Source organism: Balaenoptera borealis (genome assembly GCF_965194805.1).
Source record: "Balaenoptera borealis genome assembly, chromosome: 12".
In the NCBI taxonomy this organism is placed as follows: domain Eukaryota; kingdom Metazoa; phylum Chordata; class Mammalia; order Artiodactyla; family Balaenopteridae; genus Balaenoptera; species Balaenoptera borealis.
In genome coordinates this window covers 76,046,133-76,055,677 of record NC_138869.1, presented here as the reverse complement: position 1 = coordinate 76,055,677, position 9,545 = coordinate 76,046,133, and the positions used below count along the sequence as shown (strand labels likewise).

The following is a 9,545-nucleotide window of genomic DNA, read 5'->3' as shown; positions in this document are numbered from 1 at the left end:
CTGAGATCACAGGTCTCATTTGTGCTGAACAAATGTTTTAATGCTTTTTCTTTAAAAAAAAAAAAGGAAAAAACATGTGAAATTAACATCTTAACCAGTTTTGGTAAAAATGTGGTAAAAAAAAATACCATTTTAACCATTTTTAAGTGTACAATTCAGTAGTGTTGAGTATATTGACATTGTTGTGAAACAGATCTCCAGAACTTTTTCATGTTGTAAATCTAAAACTCTATATACACTTTTTCTCCTCTCCCCAGTTCCTGGTAACCACCATTATACTTTCTGTTTCTAGGAATTTGACTATTTTAGATACCTCATGTAAATGGAATCATACAGTGTTTGTCTTTTTTTGTGACTGGCATATTTCATTTAGCATAATGTCCTTAAGGTTCATCCATGTTATAGCATGCGTCAGAATTCCTTCCTTTTTAAGGCTGAATAATATTCCATTGTGTGTGTGTGTGTGTGTGTGTGTGTGTGTGTGTGTGTGTGTATACCAGTTTGTTTATTCATCCATTGATGGGCATTTCTCTGATGATTAGTGATGTTGAGCATGTTTTCAGTGCATGTTGGCCATTTGTATGTATCATCTTTGGAGAAATGTCTATTCAGGTCCTTTGCCCTTTTTTTTTTTTTTTTTAAATTTTATTTATTTATTTATTTTTGGCTGTGTTGGGTCTTCGTTTCTGTGGAGGACTTTCTCTAGTTGCGGTGAGCAGGGGCCACTCTTCATCGCGGTGTGTGGGCCTCTCACAGTCGCGGCCTCTCTCGTTGCGGAGCACAAGCTCCAGACGCGCAGGCTCCATAGTTGTGGCTCACGGGCCTAGTTGCTCCGCGGCATGTGGGATCTTCCCAGACCAGGGCTCGAACCCGTGTCCCCTGCATTGGCAGGCAGACTCTCAACCACTGTGCCACCAGGGAAGCCCCTTTGCCCATTTTTTAATTGGGTTATTTGATTTATTTGTTGTTGAGTTGTAGACGTTCTTTATATATTCTGGATATTAACCCCTATGAGATACATTTGAAAATGTTTTTTCCCACTCTGTAGGTTGCCTTTCACTCTGTTGATTGTGTCCTTTGGTGCACAAAAGTTTTTAAATTTGATGTAGTCTACCTCTCTATTTTTGCTTTTGTTGCCTGTGTTTTTGGTATAATATCCAAGAAATCACTGCAAAGTCCAATGTCATGAAGATTTTCCCCTATGTTTTCTTCTAGGAATTATATAGTTTTAGGTCTTATGGTCAGGTCTTTAATCCATTTTGGGTTAATTTTTGTATATGGTGTAAGTTAAGGGTCCAGCTTCATTCCTTTACATGTGGATATCAGTTTTCCCAACACCATTTGTTGAAGAGACAGTTCTTTCTTCACTGAGTGGTCTTGGCACCCTTGCTAAAGTTCATCTGACCATATACATAAGAGTTTATTTCAGGACTGTCTGTTCTATTCCATTTGTCTATTTGTCTTTATGCCAGTACCATACTGTTTTATACTATAGCTTTGTGGTAGGTTTTGAAATTAGAAAGTATGAGTGTGTTCTTCCAACTGTGTTTTTTTTCAAATTGTTTTGGCTCTTTGGAGTCCCTTGAGATTCCATATGAATTTTAGGATGTATTTTCCTATTTCTGCAAAAAATGCCATTGGAATTTTGATAGGGATTTCACTGAATCTGTAGATCATTTTGGGTAGTATGGACATCTTAACAATGTTAAGTTTTCCAATCCATGAACATGAGATGTCTTTTCATGTATTTGTGTTTTCTTTAATTTCTTTCAGCAATGTTTTGTAGTTTTCAGTATACAAGTCTTTTACCTCCTTGGTAAGGTTTATTCCCAAGTATTTATTCTTTTTTATTCCATTGTAAATGGAATTGTTTTCTTAATTTCCTTTTCAGATTTCACTGTTAGTGTATAGGAACACACTGACTTTTGTATGTTGCTTTTGTGTACTGCAACTTTGCTGAATTTATTAGTTCTAACTGTGTGTGTGCGTGTATGTGTGTGTGTCTGTTTGTAACCTTTAGATTTTTCTACATATAAGATCATGTCATCTATGAACAGAGGTCATTTTACTTCTTTTCTGGTTTAGATGCCTTTTGATTTTTTTCTTGCCTACTTGCTCTGGCTAGGACTTTTAATACTATGTTAAACGGAAGTGGTGAGAGCAGGCATCCTTGCCTTGTTCCTGATCTTAGAAGAAAAGCTTTCAGTTTTCATCATTGAGTAGGATGTTAGCCATGGGCTTTTCATAAATGGGTTTGGGGGTCCCCAGAACTCTGCAGTCACTCAGACCTCAGGATTTTGGTGTTTTTAACAGATGGATTATTGTGTCCACTACATTTTTCTTCTTTTGAACTTCAGTCTCAGAAGATAAAGCCTTATCTGCAGTTTTAGAGACATTCTATATCATTGACATGTATGAACACAAAGTGAGGATTCCTTATTTCTTAAACCTGTTCAATGACATCAGCACCTTAATGGGTCCTGCCCCACTTTCCATTAAAGTCTAGGTCATATCTGGAACAATTCTATGGGATATTTTCTTTACTGGCAGACTCATAAGCTGGCTTCTTAGAATAAGTAGTGCATTAAGTGGTCCCTTAGAAGTCTGTTGATTGGTCTCTTGGAATATGTAATGTTTATTATTTTGCTTCTGCCAATATTAGATATGATTTTTTTTACTGATAGTTCCATCAAAGCAGTTTAGTTCTTATTAATTCTGGTAAGTTCTTGTGTGAGTGATAGGTATAGTGATAATGTATGTGTTTTGATAAATTGGCTGTGGTGGAGTTGGGTGATTTGATGGGGACTTTACCGTTGGCTATAGGCTGTTAGTGACCAGTAACTTAAAAATAACAAACTGAGATGTCAGACTCAGAAGCGCATGTTCAGAAACGAAAGGTTTAACTTTAGAATAATTACTTTCCTAGTTATTCATATGTATTTAAAGCTACACGTAATGAATCATGTATTTACCTTGTTTCATTATATCTCACTGATATTATAACTTGATAGGTATGGACAACGTTCAGCACAGTTACCACAGGCAACATGGGAAGGATGCAGGGAAAAAAATGATGAAGTCAGTGAGGCTTATTTTTTTGTTCTCATACCGTTTTTTAGGGACCTCCCTCCTTGCTGTCCAATACTCCTTAAGGCTCAAGTCTCCCTTCTACAGGGTATCAGTTAGTGATTTATACTTTTCTTTCCCTCTTTAGTTTCTTCCTCACTGCATTTAGCTATGCAGTATCCTGCCCCTTAGCACCCAGCTTTCTGCTTCCTGCTATGGTAAATTAATCTATGCTTAATTATTAGCAGTTGATTGGCTTTATGTGTTTCCCTTATAAGATTCTCTGTTTGCCTTTAATGAGAGTGTCAGTGCCCAAATCCAAGTGGTAGGACTCACTGGCAGGCCAGGAGGCTGATATCTTTAAAATAGGAGAAGTGGCTGGGACTTGTGGGATTTAAACTACATGAAGTTTGCTGCCTGGGTGTGCACTGGCTTTCTATTCTCTTGTGCCAGCTCACTATAGTTGAGTTCCCAGAAGTACTCCTGCTTTATTCTTAACGAGAGATGAGGGTTCATGCACAGTTCACGTCTTTGAAATGCCTTCTATGCCTTATTTGAAAGAAGGCCCCTTTTATATTTTTGCCACGCAGCACATTCTGTTGGACCTGTAAGTATTCAATGGGCATACCCCTGTTGGAGAGTGTGAGCTGAGCCTGATTCTGCTTCTTTAATTCAACAGCATTTTATGGTGCTCTGGGTTTGTTTTTAACATCTTAATTGGACTTTTACTAGCCTTGCTCTGTGTTGCTATTAAACACAATTTTTAAAGACCTAAGAAAAATAGATAATAAATAATAAAACCTTTTAATTTGTTCTGGAAAGATAGTGATTTTTCTCATTTTAAATATAAAAGTATCCTCTAATTTCTCGTTTAAGAATATTTTAGTATGAAGACCTTATTAGATGAAACTATCTGGGTAAAGTCAAGACCAGATAGTCAGTTACTGTAAGCTGCTCAATTAGCCAGCCTGACTCTAAGCCCTGTGGAAGCAAAAATAGCTTTTTGGGAATGAGTGACAAGGTGGCCAAGTCAGCCAGTACTTTGTTTAGAGTCAGTCACTTTCAGAACGCAGTTACGTGGCCATCTCATTTGAGTCTCCCTCAGAACAATTCTTTGAAGTAGGTATTATTGCTCCCCGGTTTTATAGACTTGAGAAACTGAGGCTTATAGTATACTTTTATACTTGGAATGGTATGTGTGTGTGTGTGTGGGGGGTCCTTCATCATTCAGTTGATTGCCTTCACCATCCCAAAACACACCCACACTCTCACACCTATGCTCCTTCAGAGAGGTTGGCTGGGTATTGAGAGAGAGATTTTGCTGCCCGGTATACTGGAATAATGTTAGGAGCTGTCCATGAAGGAAATGAAGATCTCTTGAGAGTTGGAAGGGTCTGCTTACAGGATTCCCTTCTACTGACAATTTTCTGTAGTGGCCTCTGGGGAAGCAGAGTAGAAATTACCTTGGTACCTTGGCTGATATGAAATTTCAAATGATTGACACGACCGACTGAGGCTGTGCTATATAAGCCCCTCTGCAATAAACCAAAGAGGTCTGCACTTTGCTGGTCATAAGCTTGTGGAAAAAGAAGTGGGGGGTTCTTTTTGCAGTGATTAGTGCTACTAGAATATAATTCCTTGGGTTCTCCGTATGCCATAAATATCATCAGACTGCCTGTCCCTAAATCCTATTTTCTAATAAAAGCATAGTAAATCATATACGCCCCGCACTTATATTCAGCCATCTTGCTGATGCCTGAATTTTTAAGATTATTGAAACAGTTTCCTCAGTGCTGTATCCTTTTGGAAAATAGATAATACATGATTTTTTTTCCCCAAAAGGTACAAATGTTGATGACTCTCTCTTTTCCATCTCCACCCCCCGTTTGCCACTACAGGGCATGTGGTGTTACCAGTTTCTTGTTTATCTTCTTAATTGCATATGAGAGAGAGATTGTGCATGTGTAGTTTTTTTAGTCTTGATGCATATTATATACACTATTCTACCCCTTTTCTTTTTCACATACTGTATTTTGAATTGTTGTACCCATAGGCCTGCCTCTTTAGAAAACAAAACAAAAAACTACTGGTGGTTTCAGTTATATGGCCAATTTATAATTTATTTAACCTGTTCTCAATTAAAGTGCCTGAGTGTTTTCTTTGTAGCTTCAAGTTTTCTCCTTTTGTATGTATGTAACAAATACCACTTTGTATTTGGCCCCTTCTCTTTGGACATCTGTCTTCTTTGCTCTTGAAATAAAGTGCTGAAAAGTTGTGTCTCGGGACTTCCCTGGTGGCGCAGTGGTTCAGGATCCACTTGCCAATGCAGGGGACATGGGTTCAAGCCCTGGTCCGGGAAGATCCCACATACCGCAGAGCAACTAAGCCTGTGCTGAACCTGAGCTCTAGAGCCTGCGAGCCACAACTACTGAGCCCGCGTGCCACAACTACTGAAGCCCGCGCGCCTAGAGCCTGAGCTCTGCAACAAGAGAAGCCACTGCAATGAGAAGCCCACGCCCCACAACGAAGAGTAGCCCCCACTCGCTGCAACTAGAGAAAGCCCAGGCGCAGCATCAAAGACCCAACACAGCCAAAAATAAATAAATACATACATACATTTTTTTAAAAGTTGTGTCTCCATTTATGCAAAATATGATGGACCTCCGTCCTGACAGATGTGCTTTGGTATATTCTTCGGGAAGGCACAGGATTAAATATACTACTATCCTTTTAAGAAACAGGACATCAGGAAGATGGGGTTTCCTTTCCTTAGAGCAGCCACTGAAATCACCAACTAATCCTGACGATCCATTTGTAAATTCTAGTCAGGTTTATTTTCTATTCACAGAAATTGTTCCTTCTTTTCCTCTGCAGGCAGTTCCTAACATATATATGTGTCTTTCATACAAATGGCCATGTGTGGAAAGCCCTCTTTAGCCATGTGGAGAAAGTGGGAGGAGGGAGATTCCCAATTTCACTGCCTGGGCTGCAGCTGGGAAAGCAGTTCTTGGCATTTTTAAGTTGAAACTTTGAATTAATTTTCTCAGAATAATGCATTTGATAGTTAGCTTCCGTAGTGGTAGCACTAGTATTCCGGTACGACACCAAGGATACATGATGGGCTCAATAAGCTTTTTTTTTTTTTTTTCACTTTTTTTTTCAATAAGCTTTTTAACTGGACCAAGTGCTATTTGTAGCATTGCTTCTATGAGAAAATATATTCCAAAGTCTCAGCTGAAAACAACCTGTTGGTTGATGTTTGTGAATATTGTATTGGATCTATGTGGCCAAATTTCGCTTCCCCAGACATCACATGGACTGGGAGTAACCTTTATCTGACTGGAGTCAGAGAAACAGAAATATTTTTTTTAATATAATTTTTGTGCTACTGTTTTTTGCTGTGACTACAGTGAAATTCAGAAAGGCATAGGATGAGCTCCTTGCCACCTGGATAATCAGAGTTAGTGAGGAAGAAGCAGAATTTCAAAAAAAAAATTAAAGAGATTTTCCTTCCCAATAAAGGAGGAAGTTTCAGAAAGAGAGAAAACATTACACTAAGCAAGAACATTTCAACAGATCAACTAAAGTGGCTTTGTGCCCCCAAAAGAGAAACATCCTCAGGAAATTTTTGTGGGCAAAATTCTGGTGAAGTTTTTGAAGGAAAGTTTGGGGGGCTGCAAAGAAGTTGCTACCTAAGTCTAAAGGGTATACTTGAGGCCCAGACGAAAGGACTATGCAAGCAATCTCTGTGACTAACACTGCCAAGAAAAACTGCACTGCTTTGGTTGGGTGTGTCTTGAGGGGTGGGGAGGGTGCATCTCAAGGTAAGACTAGATATGATGGTAAGATGACAGAGATGAAAGGTGTCTCATAATTTGTCTAATTTGTGAATGGTTCATATCTCAAGGTTTTCTTTTGCTATCAGAGAGTATATTGTTTGCTTTTTGTCTTTAAAAAAATTTTTTTGGAACTTTTCAAGCATACACAAATATAAAGGGAATAATATAATGAACTCCATGTGCCCATCAATCAGCTTCAACAATTATGAACGTTTTGACAATCTTGTTTCATCTATCTTCCTGCCACTAGAGTATTTTAAAGCAAATTCCATGCATCGTAATATTTCACCTATAAATACTTCAGAGGTGTCTCTTAACATATGAAGACTGAAAAAATACAGCCACAGTACTATTGTCACATCAAACTAATAATTATTAATGTTAGCTAATACTTAGTCTGTGTTTATTTTTATTTTTTTGGCTGCGTTGGGTCTTTGTTGCTGTGCATGGACTTTCTCTAGTTGCAGTGAGCGGGGCTACTCTTTGTTGCGGTGCGCAGGCTTCTAACTGCAGTGGCTTCTCTTGTTGCGGAGCACGGGCTCTAGGTGTGCGGGCTTCAGTAGTTGTAGCACGTGGGCTCAGTAGTTGTGGTGCGTGGGCTCTAGGACGCCTGGGCTTCATAGCTGTGGGCTGTAGAGCGTAGGCTCAGTAGTTGTGGCGCACGGGCTTAGTTGCTCCGTGGCATGGGGGATCTTCCCGGACCAGGGATTGAACCCGTGTCCCCTGCATTGGCAGGCGGATTCTTAACCACTGCGCCACCAGGGAAGTCCTAGTCTGTGTTTAAATTTCTCCAGTTTTGGACTGGGCGTTTAAGGGAGGGAGGCTGGGGGAAAGGATTACAAAGGGGCATGAAACTTTTGGGGGTGATCGATGTGTTCATTATTTTGGTTGTGGTGATTTCACAAGTATATGCAAAATGTATCAAGTTGTACACTTTAAATATGCGCAGTTCACTGTATGTCAATTCTACCTCAACGAAACTGTTAAAATATAGTGGTATAGCTAGAGGCAAACAGTATTTTAAAACATTTCTCCCAGTTTTCTCAAAAATATATTTTTATATTTGGTTTGTTCAAATCAGGATCTAAATAAGAACCACACATTGCAGTTGGTTGATATGTTTTTAGGTTTCTTCTAATCTGTAGCAAATCTATCCCCCCCCTTTTTTCTTCATGTCATTTATTTCTTAAAGACTCCAGATCACTGATCCTGTAGCATTTGCCACACTCTGATTTGGCGCGTTGGCTAATTGCAGCCGTGTGGTAGTACGTTCCTGTCTCCCATATTTCTTTTTTTTTTTTTTTTTTTTTTTTTTAATTTTTATTATTTATTTATTATGTTTATTTCTGGCTGTTTTGGGTCTTCGTTTCTGTGTGAGGGCTTTCTCCAGTTGCGGCGAGTGGGGGCCACTCTTCATCGCGGTGCGCGGGCCTGTCACTATCGCGGCCTCTCTTGTTGCGGAGCAGAGGCTCCAGACGCTCAGGCTCAGTAGTTGTGGCTCACGGGCCCAGTTGCTCCGCGGCATGTGGGATCTTCCCAGACCAGGGCTCGAACCCGTGTCCCCTGCATTGGCAGGCAGATTCTCAACCACTGCGCCACCAGGGAAGCCCTCCCATATTTCTTATAACTTGGTGTTATATCCAAAGGCTTCATTGGACTCAGGTTCAGTTGTCTTTTTTTTTTTCCTATTTTATGAATATTGTTTTATAACTAGCTTTTTTTCACTTAATATACCAGATCATCTTTGCATGCCATCTATTCATTTAATTTTTACTGAGTTACACTTTGGTAAGATAATTTTAATGGCCACACAATTTTGAGTCTGTGGTCTGCTTAACCAATCCTGTTGGACATATAGGTGTATTGGTCAGAATGCATTCAGTTGCAGTGTTGGAAACTGATACCAAAAAGTTTATCCAAAAAGGGGAACTTGGTGTCTCTTGATATAGGGAGGGAAGAGGTAGGGTTGGCCTCAGAGTCCTCTGGATCCAGAACTGGAAGTATCATGACTGTCTTTCCATTTCTCTGCCTTAACTCTTGGCTTCTTTGGTACAGTCACTCATTCTCTGTCACTTCAGATGGCTCCGTGAATGGAGCTGACCACAGGCAGCTCCAGAGTTACAGGACAGTCCCTGGGGAAGGCTTAACAATGCCAAAGGAGAGGGAGCTCTTTCTCTCACCTTCAGGTTGGGGAATCTCTGGAACAGAAAGGCTCAGAAAGGCTCACCTTTGGGCAGGTGCTCACTCTTGGACCAATTGCTAGCGCCAGCAGGCATTACTCCAATTGCCTTGGCCTTGGTCATGGACCTGCCTGTGGTCAAGGGGACAGGTGGGATTTATAGACCCATTCAAATGGGGGGAGGCACAGTTTTTCCTTGTAGGGAGGTGGGGGAGGCTCGTCCCAGAAGACTGGAAAATGTGGTGCTCTCCAGATAAATATAAGCCTTGTCCATTATGTAGGCTGTTACCAGTTTATGCCATTAAATATTTGTGTGTATAGCTAAACATTGAGCTAAAGTTTAAAAATACAGATTTCTCCAGATCTCTGTTGCATTTTTCTCAACAACTTCAGAGGATTAGAACAAATTATCGGAGTGATAGTACAGTATAAAAACTGAAGAATTTTAGGTCCCACACTAT

At 39.9% G+C, this 9,545-nt stretch overlaps 1 protein-coding gene across 2 annotated transcripts in view; it reads left to right on the top strand.

The window, feature by feature from the left end:
* Window positions 1–9,545, top strand: part of MED20 (mediator complex subunit 20) — a 73,789-nt gene that overhangs the window by 55,087 nt on the left and 9,157 nt on the right. The gene's annotated exons all lie outside the window — the stretch shown is intronic.